At 45.7% G+C, this 19,918-nt stretch overlaps 1 protein-coding gene across 8 annotated transcripts in view; it reads left to right on the top strand.

The window, feature by feature from the left end:
• BICRAL (BICRA like chromatin remodeling complex associated protein) overlaps positions 1 to 19,918 on the top strand; it is a 44,268-nt gene that overhangs the window by 3,942 nt on the left and 20,408 nt on the right. Inside the window, exon 1 of one of the 8 annotated variants that reach the window (XM_021269371.4) lies at positions 4,619 to 5,013. The exons of 1 other annotated variant lie outside the window; for it this stretch is intronic. The gene's annotated coding sequence lies outside the window, so the exon portion shown is untranslated. Of the gene's footprint in view, positions 1 to 4,618; positions 5,014 to 5,043; positions 19,829 to 19,918 lie in introns of those variants that run through there. 6 more of the 8 variants (XM_038177543.2, XM_005015299.6, XM_038177544.2 and 3 more) reach the window with 6 other exon arrangements.

Here is a 19,918-nt window from a genome sequence, read left to right as displayed (position 1 = left end):
GCTGTAGTAAAGCTCTGTCTCTTCAGAGGTGTTTTTTCTCAGTACACTCTAGTGGCTGAAGGTTTTAAGATTATTTTAACTCAGGAGTAGGAGTTATTAATCTTTCAAATTCAATTCTCCTTTTTAAGGTACTCTAAACTGAAGAATGAGACTCCATTTAAATAACCTGGAGCATGATATAGTTATTCTTGATCTGTTCCACTAATAATTTTCCATTGTAATTTGTTTCAGTGAGAGGTCCAGTCACTACATTTTTGTTTCTACTGATCACCTTTCATAGCTCAGTTCTACCTCTCCAGAATTTGTTCATGATTCATCACGGAACAGCCCTGTTGGCCTTCACACAACCTCCAGTCACATAAACCTGTCTTTCTCCTGGTATTGGTGTAAATCACTTGTTCTTAGTTACCTCCTCTTGCTACCTACACCCTAACCAATCACCCTTCTGGTCAGGTACTGGCTAGGTGGTCTTGTGTTTGACGTGGAGACTGATACTGGAGTCAAGCAACTATTGTGTGTTATGTTACGCAATTACGACACTCATTTTATAGGTAATGTTTTGTGCAAGGCCGCACCTCGAGTGCTGTGTTCAGTTTTGGGCCCCTCACTACAAGAAGGCCATCGAGGCCCTGGAGCGTGTCCAGAGAAGAGCTACAAAGCTGGTGAAGGGCCTGGAGCACAAGTCCTGTGAGGAGCGGCTGAGGGAGCTGGGGTTGTCAGGGCAGACCTCATTGCTCTCTGCAACTGCCTGAAAGGAAGCTGTGGGGAGCTGGGGGTTGGCCTCTTCTTGCAGGTAACTAGTGATAGGACTAGAGGGAATGGCCTCAAGTTGTGCCAGGGGAGGTTCAGGTTGGAAATGAGGATACATTTCTGCTCAGAAAGAGCAGTCAGGCACTGGGACGGGTTGCCCAGGGAGATGGTGGAGTCACCATCCCTGGGGGTGTTCAAGGAGAGGTTGGATGTGGTGCTTAGGGACATGGTTTAGTGGGTGACATTGGTGGTAGGGATTGATTGGACCAGATGATCTTGGAGATCTCTTCCAACCTTAATGATTCTAATATTGAAGACATGCTTTCTATGATTAACTGAAATATGTAATGCTTAGGAAAATTTTACTGGTGCGTCCTATAAGTACTGGTGGTAATTATTCAAAATTTGGCAGTTCATATGGATATCAAAGAACTGAATTTTTCACATGGCATGTTGCATTTACATACGAAGTTGAATTCCTTGTCTTCCTTCCTGGCACTATATGAGTGCCCTACTTTTCAAGTGCTTTGACCTCTACTTCTGTATTGCTTGTAGCTTCTAATGATGACCTATTTGTTACTGTGCCTTCAAGCTCAGAGTTATTTATGCTCATCTAAATTAGTAATTCTTAAAAGCAGTATGCAGTTGAAGTGTTGCATCTGCTGATCAGCTCACACGAGAAACATATTAAGGGATGGAGGGATAAAGAAGAATGGGAGGAAGGAGAGCCGTAAATAGAGCTGAAGTAGTCCACAATCTACACTTGGTGCGAGGAAAGCAAGACTGCAGTGGAGTAAATGACATTCTTTTCCATCCGATATAGCTCAGAGAGGGTGCAGTGGGTCGAGGTTATAAAACAGCTATTCATGCAGGACTCTTAGGATGACTGTGGAATTCATTCATTTAATGCTTAGTCCTTAAATTCTTTCATATGAATCTTCTGCTTCGGGATTTGCTTTTGGGGTGGTAATGTAGATTTGCACAAGAATAAGAATGTTTGTAACGTAGAGGTGGAGAAATGGGCTCCTGACCTAGGAGAAACCAGAGGGCAGAATGAATGGGGAGAGTTTTGGAGCGTCCTTATGTTCCTCCTCTCAGTAACTCAGCCTACTTCTCGCTTCTACACATTCTGTCGTTTCAGGGCTACGTATCTCAGCTCACTCCAAATGTGATTTGGTGTCTTTGCACACCTATGAGAGCAGCAGTTGTCAAATTGCATGGCCACAATTTGACAGCTGATGTCAAAATATATCCAAGTATTATGTTGTGTGACGGGTGCACACAGTGTTCCTGGTAGCTGTACTTAAGAATTACTACGCCAACGTCTGTCTTCCAGAGATTTCTCCTATTCCTTTTTGACACTGGTCTTTCTCCATATTTCCCCCTACTCCTCCTGAAACTGCTACATGAAAATGAATGAGAGAATGAATGAATGTGATTGAGGAAGCTACAGAGAGACAGCAACCGAATGTGCATTGCATGCCATTTGGAGAATAGGGCTGGTTGGAAAGGACAGCTCTGGACAGGTGACCTTGGGGTGTAAGAGTTTTGACACATTGGGGTCTTCGGCGCTAATGCAGTAAGGCAGTGAGAAGAGGGGGAGCTCCCAGGGCAATGATAGTTCAGATGCATCATGTGATCCTCTTAAAAAAAGCATGAGTAGCTCATCACAAAAGCACAACTTTACAAATGTGGCTTGGAAAATGCTGTTGCACACCAGCAAGTGAGTACAGTGCAGCTGAAGACCGAATTCAAACTTCTTAGTATTGGAGGTAACTTACTGAAGGTAATTTTGCTTTAAGGGTGTATTTCAGTGTGATATAAGTCACGTCCAAGTCTTGATTTTGTTTTTTTTTAAAGTAACTGTTTCTACCTAGTCAAATTTGGTTCTGAACAGTTGCAGTAAATATAGAATTATATGCAAATTTGCTACTGCAGAAAACACACAAAGCTTTAGTGGGTTCTGGTTTGACTTTGTCCACTCAATGGCAATGTAAAGGGTTTTCAACCTTAAGCTCGCTGACTTGTGTAGGTCCTGAGAAATGGTACAGCTTCAGGTGCCTCACTGCGGAGACATCACATCTTCCATTTTTGTACTGTCCCTGCCTAGCAAGATTATTGTTAGTGCTGCTTTTAAATGTCATTTGGGGGAAATAAGTGTAAATTATGGTATCATCTTTGAGAATTTATAGAGGCTTCCTTGTGTTTCTTATGATGAGGCAAAATCATTGTCCTACTTCTTCCTCTTCCGTGTTTGTATTGCCTGTTTCCTGTTTGTGGTTTCTGTAGGACTGGGAGGCTGATAGCATACCGATCAGTTATCTGCCTCGGAGTGGTGCCCCTCTGAAGCAGTTCCTTCCTGTTAACCAAATCAGAAGAACAACTGTGGTGTCTCCCCAGTTCAAAGGTTCTTACTTGCGCAAAATTCTCTGAAGTCAGCAAGGCTGAGCAGGCTTTCATTCAGAGCAGAGTTTTACCCCTGGAAATGTGTGCTGAAGTTCGGGTCCCTGAAGTGTGGCCTATTCGATTTTCTAATGCTAGTGTCAGCAGTAAGAGCAATTAGGACGCTGAGCTCTTTGACATGCGGTGTCCACATCCCTATCGTTGACCGTTCACACCTGCGCTGCCTTTATCAAAAGTGAAGTTTGTAACTGGCCGCTCCGCTCCGCAGTGCTGTGTGTGCGCTCAGTCTGTCCAGCCTCGCGATGGCTCTGCCGGGCTCATGCTATGGCCTGGCCTTTCTGCTTATAGAGCGGGCTGAAACAGCACCTACATAGTCTGCGGTGGGCATGCAAGTAAGTGCAGGTGTGTCTTGGATTTCGCCTGTTTGGGACCAGGCTTGACCTTTGCTTCTCATATTATAATATGAATTGGTTGAATATAACCAGATTTTAATAATAATAATAAAAAGTAGGTGCTTTTTTTGTTAACATAAAAAAATCTGTCTGTTTCTTAGAGGAGTTCCACCTAGTACAGTGCCCATCTGCGTTTTCATGTCATTGTGTTTAAAAACCAAAAGGGTACTTTTTGAGCTGTAAAGCTAATAAAAAAGAATGCTACTTTAAACCCTTTTCTCAAAGGAGTTTTAAGAGTTACTTTATTTTTAGCAAAAAAAAAAAAAAAAGGCCGCTCTCTGTAAGACTTTGGGAATTACAAGTACCGGCAGGAAAATGGTCTTGAAAAAGATTCGTGTTTTAAAAGCATTAGCTTACATATCTCTTCATGCTAAGAGTCAGTTTTCATTTTTTTTATTATATTTTTTTTAATATGTAAAGGTCAATAAATATGTAAAGGCTTGTAAGGTCATCTGAGTAAAGAATGTGTGATTGTATTTTTAATGAATCCTGTGAATATCTTGTTGAATTAGCCTTGCACCACCAAAAAGCTTTGAACAAAATTATTCTATTAATGCTTTTAAGTGCGAGAAACTGTGTAAGCGTAGCAGCGAAGGGTCGGTGCTGTACGCTTTGCCTCGCGCCAGCATTTTTAAGTTACCTGAAACTTTTTAAAGCATTTAAGTTACCTGAAACTTTTTTACAGCACTTGGAGTTCGTGCCCTTTGTTTCTGCCACGGGAGATGAGAGAAACAGCCAAGAGACTTAAAGCATTGCCACTCGCAGGAGGGTCCCATCCTAGCTCTTTCAAGGTGACCCTGCGCTGTACCTCGGGGGGTCCCGCAGTGGTTTTACAACCTCGACGTGGCGGCGAGCGGGCGAAACAAACTTTTACTTCCAGTTCGTCAGCTCTCGGTTACCCCCCAGCCCCCCGGCCTCTCCCTCACCCCCAGCACCTGAGCTCTGCCGTACGGCTTTCTGAAGCCCGGGGGGGGGGCTGCTGACAACCGCCCCGACCCCGCAGCTGTCCCGGGGCCTGCGCTAGGGCCGGCCGGGCGGCGCGGCAGCGGGCAGTCAGCATGCCCGCCCGGCGGCTGCGTGTGGCGCCGCGCTCGCTGCGGCATTGTCTGGCGGCGGAGCGGCGGGGCCGGGGCTCCGGCGGCGCGGAGCCGTGCCGGGTGCCGCGGCGGGGGCCGCGCCGTGCGGTGCCGCGCCGTGCCGCGCCGTGCCGTGCTGTGCTGTGCCGCGCCGTGCTGTGCTGTGCCGCGCCGCTCCGCTCTCTTTCTCTTTCCCCCTCTGTCGCTCGCTCTCGCTCGCTCTCCCCCCTCCCTCCCTCGCTCTCTCGCTCTCCCTCTCTCTCTCCTACACTGCCAGCCCCTGATGTGATGGCGAAGAAACCCCGTTGACAAGGCACTGCTTTTTCATGACGGTGAGTTTCCCTTTGAGTGTATTATAATTTTGTGATAAAAATTTCAAGGAAAAAAAAAACACACAACCTCCTTCCTCCCTTCCTTCGGGGAGGGAAAAGAGAGGGGGGAAATCTATCTCCAGACAGACAGAAAAGAAAGAGGAGCAAATTAACAGCCAGGAGTTGCCAAAACCAGGATATTAGGTTTCAGCCCAGAGAGCTATTGGCTCTGGGGCTATGTATATAAATATATATCTAGAGAGAGAGCGAGCGAGAGGGGAGACGAGGAGGAAGAAGAGGGATATTTTGTGGGTGGCTGTTGTTTGGGCAGATGTGGATTCACATGGAAATGAACTATATATTTTTTTGCAGCGAGGCTGGCGGTGGTGGCTGCTGAGGGCACTTAAAAAAAAAAAAAAAAAAGTTGTTTCTTAAAATAAAGGCGGGGGGGGAGGTTGAAGGGAGAGATAAGGTTTCAGGTCCAGGCTGATAGCTGCAGAGAGGGGAGAGGTTTGGGGTGGGTTTTTTTTTCTTGCTGATGCCATGCAAATTCAGGAGAGGAGGGAAGAAAAATCTCTTTTAATGACTCATTGATTGAGCCGGTTTAAAATTAGTTGTTGTTGTTGTCTTTTTTTTTTTTTTTTTTTTTTTTTTTTTATTTTCCGCCCCCTTGATGGCCATCAAGAGAGGGATGGAAAGAGGAGAGGAGGGAGAGAGTGTGTGTGTGTGTGTGTGTATGTGTGAGTGTGAGAGAGAGAGTGAGCGGGAGAGAGGGGGATAGAGAGAGTGTGTGAGGGAGAAAGAAAAATAATCTTTTCAAATCTCCTCCCTCTTTTTTTTTCCCCCTCGTTTCTTTGCTTTTCTCTAAAGCTCTGTGGTCTGTGAAACACTCTTTCTTCCTCCTCCTCGGGAAAATGGAGACACTTCGTCTCTCTCCTGGCTGTGGAGCTGGGAAGGATTTTTCTTTCCTTTTTTTCTTTTTCAGCCCTGGCTCGATTTTTTCCTTTCCCCCGTCCACTCGCCACCACCCTAATCCTGTCATTTCTTTGAGCTCGTGTCTCAGATTTGTGCCTTCTGGGGATTTATTTTTCACTCGTTTCCTCGTTTTCGGTGCCGCCACTAGATTTGATTTGATTTGTTTGGTTCTTTATTTGCAATTTCCTCTGAATTGCTCTGTGCCTCCCGCTTTTAAACCCGGAATGGAGACGGCGCTCCTTTTTGTGTGTGCGCGAAAGGCTTGGGCGGTAGGTCTGGGCTAAGGCGCTTGCTCCTCCGCTTCGGGATCGAGTCTGCCGCGGTGTCTTTAGTAGTGCTATTTTTTTATTTTTATTTTTTATTTTTTTCCAGAGAGAGAATATTTAACTGTAATGTGGCTATTTAAACGTAACAATAAACCGCCTCTTTCTGGAGTAACCTGTTTGGTTTTCCTTTTGGGTAGATGCGGATCTGTTTATTTGTGCTGGCTGCGTTTGTCTTCCGCAGGAGATCAAGCGTTTTATAAGTATTTTTTTACTTGTGGATAAAACCAATGGCTGGTGGGTTGCGGAGGGGATTTTCTGCAGTCCTCGGAGCTCCCTTTTGCTGCGTTATGGGAAGTGTTACTGAGTACCCGGTTTTAATTTGCTTTTCCTACCCATTGTAAAATTCACTTACGGATCATGGCGATCTGCTAACGTGAAAAACCGGGCAAAAAGCGTACGGCGCCCAGAAGACGCCTTAAAATTTACTTGGGGCTGCTATTAAATAACCAGCGGGGGAAGGAGAGAGACGCCGAGGCCTTTCCTTTCCCTTCCCCTGCTTCTCCGCCGCCAGCCGCTTGCTCTCGTCTCCTCGGGGCTCAGCGGGGCTGAAGGGAGGCCGGCTCGGGGCAGAGGGCGGCCGGCAGCCGGGGCGGCCGTGCCCGGGCTCGGCTGGCAGCCGGTGCCGAGCGGCTGCCGGTGCGTGTGGGAGTGGGAGCGAGGCGGGAAGATGGCGCTGTCTGGCTGCCTGCCAGCGTTTGTTGCGCAGTTTGGCCGTGACTCTCCTCCCCCACGGGCGCCATTTTAAGGCCTTCGCCGCTGGTCGCTGCGCCGTGGAGGGGCGTTGCCGGCGCGCCTCTCCCGGGCCGTTTCTCTCTGTCTCTGGCAGGGAAAGCCTCTCCCCCACATCCCACAACTGCTTTTTTTTTTTTTTTTTTCTTCCTTACGATACTGATGTACTGGGTTTGGTGAGGGATTCTAGGCTGTGCGCGTCGAGGCGGGCACAAAGGAGGATTCCTGTGGGCAGAGGTCTGCTGGAGACGGGCCCTGCGCTCCTCTCGCGCAGCTCTGCTCGCATCCTGCCCTCCTCAGCCGCCCTGCCTCGCCTGTCAGGGGCTCTGCTGCAAGCAGCACTCTAGTTCGGTCTGCTGGGGTAACATCCACGTTTCTTGAGGTGCATTCAGGGTTTATAAAGGGAAAAAAAGGTCAAACCTTTTCAAAGGGCAACCCTTCTGATGATCTGATGCCCAACATTGTGTGATACCATTAAACCCATCTCTATAAAATGCTCTAACATACTGCGTACAGCAAAGTAGTCATCATAAAAGAGCTTGTAACACCTTCAGAAATGTCTGCAAAAAATCAAGGGCAAGTAGCTTTGTAGTGATTGGACAACGCTTACTTTATTTTACTTATCTAGTTATTTTTAATTTTTGGCTAGGGCTGATAACTTGCCATCCAAAATTTTTATTGCTCCTTTTTTTTTTTTGCTCCCCCAGAAATTACATTTATTTTCCAAACAATTTGAATGTGGCAGCACCATTTTATTAGGTTTCTCAGGGAGACTGTTGCAAATAGCCTTATATTTTTTGATCAAAACTTCTCATTTATTTTTTTTAACACGTTTCTGTACAATCTGATCGATGGTTGTGGTGCTTAACAGCAACGTCACTGCTCAGGAACAGCAAGGATGCTGCCAGACCAGCTCATGCTGAGCCCACTAAGGAGTGTGGAATGCTTGCTTAATTCTTACATTTATGCTTTTTGACACATTATAGAAGGGCTTCCCCATGCCTCTTGCTCATTTCTGAAGGAAGTGGGAGGTTTATTTGTTTATTTTTTTTTTTCCTTTGGGATTCAATCCTCCACCTGTTGGTGTTGAAGGATTTTCATTTGTGTTTCTAGTGAAATACACATTTTACTGCTTGAAATACTCTGAAAAAGTTGCCTACAGACAAACTCTTTTCTAAAGTCGTAAGAACAACCTTGTTAGTGTCTTAGTTTTTTTTTTTTTCCCTCTTAATGACACACCTGTCAAAAACCCTTAACCAGTAATTTGGTTAAAAATCTATGTGTGGAGTGTAGTATTTGCTTACATACTTCAGAAATATTTAATACATGATGTTTACCTTGAAGCAATTATTTTGTGTTTTTGCGAACAGTAGTCTTGGGAGTAAGATAGGAGTGATTTTTTTTTTTAATGGTGGTATATTTTTATACAATAAAATTCCTGTAATATGCACTAATGACTTGCTGATTGTGTGGAATTTTCATTAATGTGTGACAGTAATGAGGAAACGACAAAAATGTGATTAAAAATGGCGAGTGTGTATTCTTCCAGTATATAATACTTGCCAAACAACCAGGTATGCGCTCTGTTCTGACATGCTTCCATTAAAGTGAAAAGTGTTCTTCATCTTGAGTTGCGATCTTTGGAAGGTAGAATTTAGATATATACAAAAATAATAGACCTCATATATTTCTTCGGTCGGGTCTAACCTTTAAAATCTTTTTTGTGTTGTGGGCTTGTTTTTATTTTGTGTTGTTTCAGATAGCACCTTGCATTTCTCTTAGCTTGCTTGTGTTGATTGAGGAATGGAGAAGCTCACCATGTTGATGCCCTGGCCCAGTTGTGCTTTTTTTGCTGCACCTTGGCTTCACTAGTGTTATACTGTTACATATTAAACATATTCTGACTGTGTCCTTACTGTGAGGGCTTGTGTGGTATGTTATTCCTGTATTCTTCAGTTACAAATACTCAGCGTGTCTGTGGCCTTAGGTGAGGTCAGGGCTATGTAGTAGTGCACTTGACAGGTATGGTTCTGCTGTATCTTAATAGTTATGGCACCCCCACAGAAGTACATTTTTCCTGCCTCCCCTGCCAGCATCTTTTTTCAGAAGAGTTTATTTATTTAGTTTAATTGTACTCAGAAAAAAAGTAAACACCAAAGCCAAAACAGTTGTACTAGTGTATTTCCTCAAAAAGGAGAGTACAAGAAAGTTGCCAGCATATGCAGAGAAAAAATCAGTAAGGCCAAAACCCAGCATGAGCTAAACTTGGCCACTGTGGTTAAGGATAACAAAAATTGTTTTTACAAATATATCAACGGTGAGAGCAGGGCCAGGGAGAAACTCCATCCTTTACTGGATGCAGAGGGGAACCTGACTGCTGAGGATAAGGAACAGGCTGAGGTTCTTAACGCCTTCTTTGCATGCCTTTACTAGCCATCCAGACCACTTATCCTCGGGGTATTCAGCCTCCTGACCTGGAAGTCTGGGATGAGGAGCAGAAGAAACCCCCCACAGTTCAGGTGGAAACAGAGACCTGCTGCTCCACCTGGACTGCCACAAGTTCTTGGGGCCAGATGGGATCCACCCAAGGGTGTTGAGGGAGCTGGTGGGTATGATTGCTGGGCTGCTTTCCATCATCTATCAGTGGTCATGGTCATCTGGAGAGGTCCCATATGACTGGAGACTTGCTGATGTGACACCCATCTATAAGAAGGGCCGTAAGGAGGACCTGGGGAACTACAGGGCTGTCAGCCTCACCTTGGTGCCAGCAAAGGAGATTGAACAGCTCATCTGGAGTGCAGTCATACAGCATGTGGGACCACCAGGGGATCAGGCCCAGCCAGCGTGGCTTCATGGAAGGCAAGTCCTGCCTGACCAACCTCATCTCCTATGACCGGGTGACCTGCCTGGTGGGTGAGGGAAAGGCTGCTGATGTAGTCTGCCCAGACTTGAGCAAGGCCTTTGGCACGGTCTCCCCCAGTGTTGTCCTGGAGAAGCTGGCAGCCCATGGCTTGGGCAGGCACACTCTGTGCTGAGGTAAAAACTGGCTGTAGGGCCGGGCCCAGAGAGTGGTGGTGAACGGAGTGACATCCAGCTGGTGACCGGTCACCTGTGGTGTTCCCCAGGGGTCAGTGTTGGGGCCCATCCTCTTTAATGTCTTCATTGATGACTTGGATAAGGGAATTGCATGCACCCCCAGTAAGTTGCAGTGACACCAAGCTGGGGGGAAGCGTCGATGTGCCGGAGGGTAGGAAGGCCCTGCAGAGGGACCTGGACAGGATGGGTCAATGGGCAGAGGCCAGTGGGATGAGGTTCAACATGGCTAAATGTGGGTCCTGCACTTTGGCCACAACAACCCCATGAAGTGCTGCAGGCTTGGGGCAGAGTGGCTGGAGAGCTGTGCAGAGGAAAAGGATCTGGGGGTGCTGGTTGATGCTCACCTGAACATGAGCCGGCAGTGTGCCCAGGTGGCCCAGAAGGCCAAAGGCATCCTGGTGGTGTCAGGAATGGGGCAGCCAGCAGGAGCAGGGAGGTGATCGTCCCCCTGTACTCGGCTCTGGTGAGGCCGCACCTTGAGTGCTCTGTTCAGCTCTGGGCCCCTCACTACAAGAAGGACATCGAGGCCCTGGAGCGTGTCCAGAAAAGGGCTACGAAGCTGGTGAAGGGCCTGGAGCACAAGGCCTGTGAGGAGCAGCTGAGGGAACTGGGGTTGTTTAGTCTGGAGAAGAGGAGGCTCAGGGCAGACCTCATTGCTCTCTGCAGCTGCCTGAAAGGAAGGTGTGGGGAGCTGGAGGCCGGCCTCTGCTCACAGATAACTAGTGACAGGACTAGAGGGAATGGCCTCAAGTTGCGCCAGGGGAGGTTCAGGTTGGAAATGGGGAGACATTTCTCCTCAGAAAGAGCAGTCAGGCACTGGGACGGGTTGCCCAGGGAGGTGGTGGAGTCACCGTTCTGGGGGTGTTCAAGGAGAGGTTGGACATGGTGCTTAAGGACATGGTTTAGTGGGTGACGTTGGTGGTAGGGCGTTGGTTGGACCAGATGATCTTGGAGGTCTTTTCCAACCCTAATGATTCTGTGATTGAAAAGATGCTTTCCGTACACGTGAAGCATACTTAATCCAGAGTTGAAGATCTTGGCAGGTATCTCCATGGTGGTATGCTGCTTGGGTGTTACACCCTGGATGTATTTTCAGAGTTTTGCTGGTGTACTTCCACGTGGATTCCAGGAAGAAAGTTGTGTCTGCGTAACTGCGGTTATGTTTTACAATGGGGCTGTAGTGGTCAGTGATTGTGCCTTTCCTGCTGTGTTACACTTACGATAAGCCTAATGGCTGGTACTTTTTAATGTAGGTGTAGCAGTGGGAGTGTGAAAGAGTGGCATCCGTGTCTGAGTAACACGTCTGGTCCAGGTATAACAGCCTTTCTGATGATGTTGTTCATTCTGTTCAGAGACTTGGGATAATTTATTCTAGTCGTTCTGCGGCAATAAGCTGCATCTGCGGTTGGAAGGTTTTTACACGGTGACATAATCTGTCCAGCACAGGCATGGGAATTGTCTGCAAAAAAACAAACGTTTTGTTTTCTTGCAATAGAGGAAAACCAGCAAAATTCACTGTTGGAGCTATAAAGCTGGGATCAACAGCATTGGCAGAGCCCTCATATCAATGTAAATGCGTGAACACTGAGACTTTAGCTGATAATTTTTTTCAAGAAGATCACGTAATTAAATGAACAGGCGGATCTCTATTTTCTAATGTTCACTTTCATTGTGGAAAAGCCATCTGCTGTGTCTGTAATTTGTTTGTTTTAATGGAGAGTCGCTGAACTTTTGGACAAAATTAAAAAGTATCAACTAGCACAAATGGACTGCCAGTTTGGTTCCTTTAACTCCTTTACTTGCAGTAGTTCTAAAATGCTCCAGCCGTTTCTGATGTTACTTTGAGTAAGGAAGTGGTTAGCAAAAGGGAAAGAAGGAATGGGCAAATCTGTCAAAACTTAATACAACCACGTTTTTTTTTGGAGGTATGAAGGAGGGGTGGAGGCAGGAGTTCATTAATGAACTCCCAGTGAATTAACCTCACTGCAGGAGACGGATCCTATTTGTGAGGGCTGATCGTGTGCCCTGTGGATCGTGGGCTGATCCGGTGTAACTCACGGTGATTTTACTGTGAGCTTGTTCTTGGTAGGGATTTTCAGGATCTAGTATTGAAGCTTGAATTTATTGAGATGTTGACTACAGAAGAAAATCTTTGGCCCATTGACATGGGCTGCAAAATCTCCATTGGCTTCAAGAGGGACAAGATTTGCAGCGTGACCAGTGTGATTTGGGGGCAGTGTCATGGACTGTGCTGCTGAATTTGTTACACATCTGTCAGTTTATCATATTTGAGATCCAGTTGATTTCCCAAACATAGTAACTGAGAGGCATAGCGATCTCTGGTCAACTTCAGTTAGGGTCAGTAGTATGCCTCCTCCTCTTCCTCTCGTGGGACGATGCCAGGGAGTTCCCAAATGTTTTACAAATGTTGAAAGAACTCTTGGTGCTGGAGCAGCTCAGAAGATGGAGCCCCAAGTAGGGAACAGCACGGCAATGAGGATAGTTCCCGCTGGGCTGAGTGGAGCGTGCAACCTTGTGGGTCCCGTGGGGCCGGCAAGCAGCCCGACCTCCAGACTATGAGTAACTCTGGATTTTCTCCGTGTCGTTTTGAGAATCTGGTTTCAGGTGAAAGCCTTGTCAAGAGTGTGGTGTTGGCAGGAAAAGCTCTGGGTGCCCTAGGAAAAATTTGGATCAAATAAATGAGAAATTCAGTTCTGAACATGTAATGTGTGTCTGAGGGAAACCAGATTTTGGCCAGCTGCACTGGGGGTTCATGGATATAGCCAGAGTGCTTGACTATGGCTGGATTAATTTTCCCTATCATACACACTGCTAGCAGCTGAAGTGAACATTCCCATTTTTTCTTCATACATTTAAATGCCACTTGTTCTTGGAAGCCTGAATACCTTAAGGTGTTTGCCAAACTCAAATCAAGAATGATTTTTTGTGGTATGATAATGGGAAATCAAATTTACGGGATGAATGAACAGCCTATTGTGCACACTGCTGTGCTTTAGTGTGTGTTTTTTTTGCCCTTTTGTATGCAGAGCTGGCATTTAACACTTGTATAAAACCCTGCCCGTCCTTTCAGCTGCTCGTCTCCTGCCAGGTCCCAGAAACCGTGGGGATGCGTGCTGTTGTGTAGGTCACTGAGTTCAGAAGAGGTGGTAGCACTTACGTGTTTCCTAAGTGCTGCTATTTATCCGAGTCCTGAGTGGCCTATCCGAGTCGCCTGTTTTGGAATAGTTCATCACAGGGAGGTAGTACATTGTTCTTCTGAATATTTAAAATTACAATTTTCCTACCATAGTGTCACATACAGAAGGCTTTTGAGAATAGCAGTGCTTTAAACTCCGGCCTCCGCAGCTGATTTTCAAGCATTGTGTCTTCATCTGGAAAGTACTACCCCAGTTCACAATACTGGAATGAAACCATGTTTTCATATCTTGAGAAAGTCCACACTTGCAAATTGCATTCTGATACTAGTTCAGGATCCCAAATTTCTTCCTTTGTTGTTTTTTCTTTAGAGTACAGTTCCTGGTAGATTTTGCAAATACATAATAGTTGCTTTTTGTTGATTACTTTTGGAAGGGAGAGTATTCATAAGAAATATGTATGTTATAGGATATAAGCACTGTGTGGTTTATAAGAAAGTTGCTGATCCCTTTTGCTTTGTAAAATATGTTTTAGAAATTTATTTTGCTCTCTTGTTTCTGTTGTCCCGAAATGACAACCTTCGGATAGTTGTCTTCTGTATTTTTGCCTGAGGAAAATCTGAGGGATTCTTATTTGCAATCAAGATTTTCAGCAGTTGCTTGTTTTTCGTTAAGTATGGCGTCATTATTCTGGTGCACTAACTTTTTACACTGAGAGAGGGGAAGTGAAAATAGCTCTTCGTAATTGTTTTTTGTATTCTGTTTGGGTAAAAATCAGCTTCTTGAAAGGGCCGGATGTGGCGAGCAGCCCTTAAGCTGATCTTCAAACGTGCTTGGTTAGTTAAGAGACTGAAATCGCCCAGTTTGCAAGGTACTAGATTGTTCCAAATAGCGTGGACTTGAGATTTAAGAACAAAATACATGTTAAGAAGGGTTTGATTTTATACCCTCAGAATACTGGCACTGCTAGTGGGAGGTGTGATGGAAATCTGTGTGAGGGAAGGACTTCAGACCCGGGCATTTTGCCTCTGCAGTCGATGCAGCATCAGTCATAACGCCGCCATGGTCTCTTTCATGTGATTAACAAGGGGAGGATGTTTGTCTTTGGTAGAATTACCTTCTATCTTTATTCAAAAAGAAGATAAGGGATACAAGTGTCATACATTTGATGTTGAAATTTAGTTCACTACAGTGCTGTTCTCTACAGTGGATATTACCATAAGTTTGATTTCTTCTTTTATTTTCGTTATTCTGATGATGATTACTCTTACGGTGACAGTTTATTTCTCCAGCTATTTATAGTGAAATTATTCATGTTGGGGCTGTAGATTGTAATTCTGGGAAGTGGTGTAGAACAACACAACAGTACAGACAACTTCATGGCTCAGTTGTATTATAATTACTGTAAATAATGGAGATTGCTTTAGAGTTTCTCTGAGTGGTGGTGTACAAAGTCTTAGGGAACCTGTGAGGATTAGGCTATCTCCTAACTTGGACCATGGTTGCTGTAGCTACCAAGTACATTGCTTTACGCTGTCTGAATTCTCTCTCACTATAAAGCTGTAGCTACAGCAGTCATTGCCTTGTTTTAAAACGATTTCCAAATGCCAGCGTTGACTCTCAAATTCATGGTCCAGTGTGCTGCCAGTCAGGAACCGATACCATGGAGTTGCAAGCAAGTTGTGAGTTCGTTGATTTCTTTTTACAGTGGTTTTACAGATAAATAAATTTACTTGTGGCTTACCAAGTTTTGATGTTGATGATATCACACTTCAGAGAATTACTGCTCTAAATGATGCCTTTCTGTAGTAACCACTCTTCTAGGATTTTGACAAACCACGAAGATGATATTTTACGGCTTTGTGTGTGAAATTATGCATGAAGTTGGTAACGAAGTTACAAATGACTTCGAGAAAGGAAAATCTTTGTGACAAGCGTTAAGATAATTGGAGTGAATTTAAAGCCAAGTAGTTACAGTGGTTTTGCCTTAATGTCTAGTATAATAGTGAAATGTATTGAAATGTCAGCAACTGGCACCAGGTTTTGGGGAAGGGGTTCTTTTGGGTCGCTGCCCAGGATTGTACCTGGCATTTCTCTGCACTCTGTAGGGCTGTGGAAGGTTTAGAAATGTAGGGAGAGTAGAAATGGTTATCTGTGTCTCGTGACCAACTAAAGATGATGGGCCTTGTGAAAAATTAAGTGTTTAAACTTTCTTGGGATTCATATTTTGCATCATTCTGCCTCCCCCAAACACTTCTGCCATTGCTTCTGTGTTAAGAATAGCGTACGGTCTATGAAGTACCTATGAGTAGTTTAGTTTGGCTGTTTCTGGACAAACCATTTGTAATGACCGTGCAGGCTATAAAAAACGTGTGTGTTGCAGGGTACTTTGGGTTGTGTAGCACGGTGATGAAGAACTGGGGCTGGTGAGGACCGTGGGCAAGTTCTCCGGCCCCGTCCCCTGCTGTAAGCAGCGCTCGCTGCAAGGCTAGGCCGGGTTGGTCAGGCCCACGTGAGTTTTGGAAGTAACCAAGGACTGTAATTCCACAGCTGTGCTGCTTGAGCCTTCTCGTTTGTGAATTTCTTTTTTCCTTACATGCAGTTGGAAGCCCCACAGGTCGTGCTGCATTGCCCTGGGCAGAAGAGGCTGCCTCGGCTGCTCTTAGCGCCCCTCAGCCAGTGGCAGGCCGCACGCAGCCTCCGCCTGGCCAGGCTGAGGAAACCCCTTTCCCTTGGGAGAACTTCCTTGGTGCTGTGCTCTAGGTCCCTTGTATTGTGTTGGTGCTCGGCTGGACTCTTGGGTTTGCATTTATCTGAAAGTCGGGGGTCGAAACTGGACGCAGTATTTCAGGTGGGACCTCACAAGTGATCTGGTAGCCCTGTGACAGGCCAGAACCCAATCGGGAAGTTAATCCAAGCTGAAGCAGATCGATGTACTTTGTCAGACCAATTTTCTGTTCCCAGTGACTCTTGGATGCCTGGAGCTGACTTGGGGAAAGTGAACAGGAGGGGTGCGGGGCTGCTTCTTGGTCTGTGCTGCGTTTTAGATTAGAGGGCTGGCTGGAAGGGGGAGGCTTTCAGACCATGCAGTAGCAGCCCCTCAGAGGACTGACCCGTGTGGCTGGTAGTTCATTGTCAGCTTTATTACTTTTGCGTACTTTATGATCTGTTCAGGGGCGTGCGATAAGGAAAAGTTTGGTTATTTTCTACAAATCAGTCAGGATGTTGTTACAAGCAGGCAGCGTGTTTCCCCCTGGTGCCAGTGACCCAAGTGGAAGCGTGCGCTCTGTTCTCCTTCCTCCAGTACCAGGGGCATGTAGCAAAATAGCAGAGGCCTGGTGAATAACAAGTTACAGGGGATATCTGTGTTGGGTTGTGACTGCTAATTAGCAAGGATTGCTATCGGTATATTAGCTGGATGCACCAGCAGGGCTGAGTTTGTCCTAGTTACGATGAAGTGAACTTTGTATTTAAATTAAAAAAACGACACTGTTGAACTGCGTTGATGATAATTAGGTACCTGTTAGGACACAGTGTAAGAGCTGGCTGCAGGACTGTGTGAATGCCCCAGTGGCTGTCTTGCCCCAGCTGTCTCTGGCAGGGGCTGTTGTGGGGGCCCTGTGGGTGGCTGACCCAAATCCAGGAGCGAGTCCATCCTGAAGAGCCTGTGCTGGTGGTCTCCACATGCTTTTGATGACACACCTCATCAGTAATACATATTTGAGCCCCTAATATATGTGTATTTATTTATGAATTAGATATGGGTACTACTGAAGTTTTAATATTTTCTTCAGGTGCCCCAGCAGACTGTCGTGTGCACACTCTGCTTGGCACACCGCTGGTGCAGGCTGTGTAGCTTTCATCCTTCAGTTTCTGCTCACTGTGTCGAGCTGCATTGTCATGCTGTCTTGGTATAATATGGTTTATACCCATGCCATACATCAGTCATTAATTTGGGCCACTATATGTTAACAAATACCACCAAGGACAAAATTGAACCTGTATGTAAAAAGATAAAGGGCAGTTAGCAAGAAAAATGACTTTTTTTTTTTTTCTACCATTTATGCTGTGGTAAATGTTAGGAGAATGTCATGGTAGGCTTATGTTTATTAACACACTTTGAAATGATAATCTGTGTCAAGGTCTCGTGCTGCTCAGCCTGCCCTCTTTTAGAAAAAGACTGAACAAGGAGCTGCTTTTGGGCGTTGAAGGACTTGGTTTGATTGTGCGCCTTTTCTGGTGGTGTCCCGAGGTTAGGAGAACACAAATTGTCATTGAACACGAGCATCAGTCAAAAAGATTCAAACCTGCAGTTCTGTGGTGAAGTAGATCCTGGGAATACATAGCAAAGAGAGAACAGAGTTGAATCCTAATAGGTAGCGAGTGGCTGTGGCTTGGCTGTGAACTCGCTTGCTGTTTGGCAGACCGCATACCTGTGAGTGTGGTGTTCAAACTGCATGTTTGTCCTGGGGTGTTCACGGAAGCGCTGCCACTCGGCATCACGTTGGTGCGGTGTTACACCACTGTCCCTGGGGGGATATTGAGGTGGCAGTGATGTGATTTCTGCTTGGTTTGCAGTTCTCAAGGTGTTGGGAGGATGCAGCCCTTCCGACTGTGATTGCTCAGAGAGACTTGAACGTAGCGAGAGCTAAGTACGATAGGTGTGACCTTGGCTCTGTGGTATTACATTCATCAGCTCTATCAAAGCTTGGCAGTCGTTACTGACAGCTCTTTGGTAAACCTTTTTTTTTTAATTTTAAAAAAGGTAACAAATTTGTCATTTGTGTATAGAATTCTGCTAGTGATGGCAAGGATTTTGTTAAAACTTGCTAGAAGGATGTGCTTCTGGAGAGGCTGGTAGCAATTCTTGGTGTTTACCAAAATGTAGCTGTTCTCATCATTTTTTATTGTCGTAACAGTTGACTCTGGGTAGATTTTTCTTGTATGAGTTGTGGAATGAGAAAAACATCAACAAATTATTTTTTTCTAATTAAGCTAACTAAATGCTTAGCTTAAGGGCTGAATAGTGAAAAGGATGTATTACCATTAGGATTTTATCTCCTTGGCATTTTCATGCATTTTTTTTTTCTCTTCTAGTTGTTACAAATGCAAGTGTTTAAGAGTTTGGTGAACTTAGCAAATTCATTTTATTTGTGTTGGTAGTGTTACCTCTTGATTTCAAGTAACAGTGTCAGTGTTGCCATAGTGACATGGGATGGGATTTTCAGAAATAGGCTTGCAGTGTGGAAAAAAGATCCTGTTGACTTTCAATAGATTTTTTTTCCCCCAGTTACCCAGGAACCTTTGAAACCTGTTTTTGGGAGCTGTATATGCTATATAAGCAAACGATAGCTTTCTGCAAATAGTACTGCCAGTGCAATTAAAGCAGAATGCTAATCACTTACTGATTTGCTCTTGCTAATGCACACTTACATTGAAATTCACGGGGACATCATCGAACGTCCTGTAGTCGTTCCCTCAGCGCTCAGTTGGTGGTAGGAGCAGCGAGCAGGTTTGCTACTGAAACGGGGGAGAAGGCATTTTCCTTAAAATGCAGAATTGGCTCATGAATGCTAATTTTGTCTAGCTGTGGTGGGTTTGCCCAGTTGGGCAGCTGAGCTCCACCACTGCACCTCTCTCACTGCCACTCCTCAAAGGAAAAGAAAGGAGGAGAAAATACAATAGAAGGGGCTCAGGGGTTGAGATCAGGACAAGGGAGATCACTCAACAGTTACTGGGATGGGCAAAACAGACTCAGTTTTTGTGTCCTCCCAGAGCAGTGGTACTGAGACACCCTTACAGCGATGGACCCTCCGCCTCTGCTGTACCCTTTCAATAGGTGTTTCAACCCTTCCCTGTGCATACGCATTGGGAAGATCCCCCCGGCCTCCTGCTCTGCTGGCAGAGTGGTCCTGGCGTGCTCGGCCTCCTGCATGGCAGGTCCCTTCATCAGCTCCATCATTAGGGGCGTTGCAGGGGAGGGAGCCCACAGAGCGATTGGTGTGGAGCTGCTCAGGGGCAGTAAGTTTGTGTTTTGCCAGAAGCAAGAGGTGGAGCACAAGGAATTAAAGCCAAACCATAGTAAATTTGGGTGTTAAGTTTGATGGTGGACTTTGAGGGGGAGCTGAGGGAAAACCGAACATGGAATGCGCAGGGATCAGTTCGATTTGATTGCACGATATCGTGGGGATGAGGCTGGATAACTGAATGGAAACCGGGGTACAAAGAGGTTTAGGGAATGCTCGCAGCGGTTGGTAATTGCACTGGTGGGTTAGGTGGGATCTCACAGAGAATAAGGGAGGATAAAGAAGTTCTGAGAGCAGGGAAAAGGGAGGAGATGTTACAGTCAGATGAAATTGTGGGAGCTAGGGTGAATGGGAGAACCAGGGTAATGCAAACAGAAGCTTCAAAGGACCAGCAGTCAGAGGAAAGAGTGAGGGAACATCCTTGGTACAGCCAGTACCAGACTGAGCCAGCCGTGAGCATGAGAGCTGGCGGCTGTGATGCTGTGAGGCTAAAAAGGTGCTGCGCCTGCTGGATGCTTGCATCACTTCGGTAATCCAAACAAATTCCCCACCCGTTCTTCAAAGGATTGTCAGAACTCTCCACTATTAATCACACGTTCATTTAAACACACTTCTGAGT

This window comes from Anas platyrhynchos, chromosome 3 (assembly GCF_047663525.1).
Source record: "Anas platyrhynchos isolate ZD024472 breed Pekin duck chromosome 3, IASCAAS_PekinDuck_T2T, whole genome shotgun sequence".
NCBI classification, from domain to species: domain Eukaryota; kingdom Metazoa; phylum Chordata; class Aves; order Anseriformes; family Anatidae; genus Anas; species Anas platyrhynchos.
Note: the sequence above shows the minus strand (reverse complement) of the source record. Positions and strands in the feature narration are given on the sequence as shown.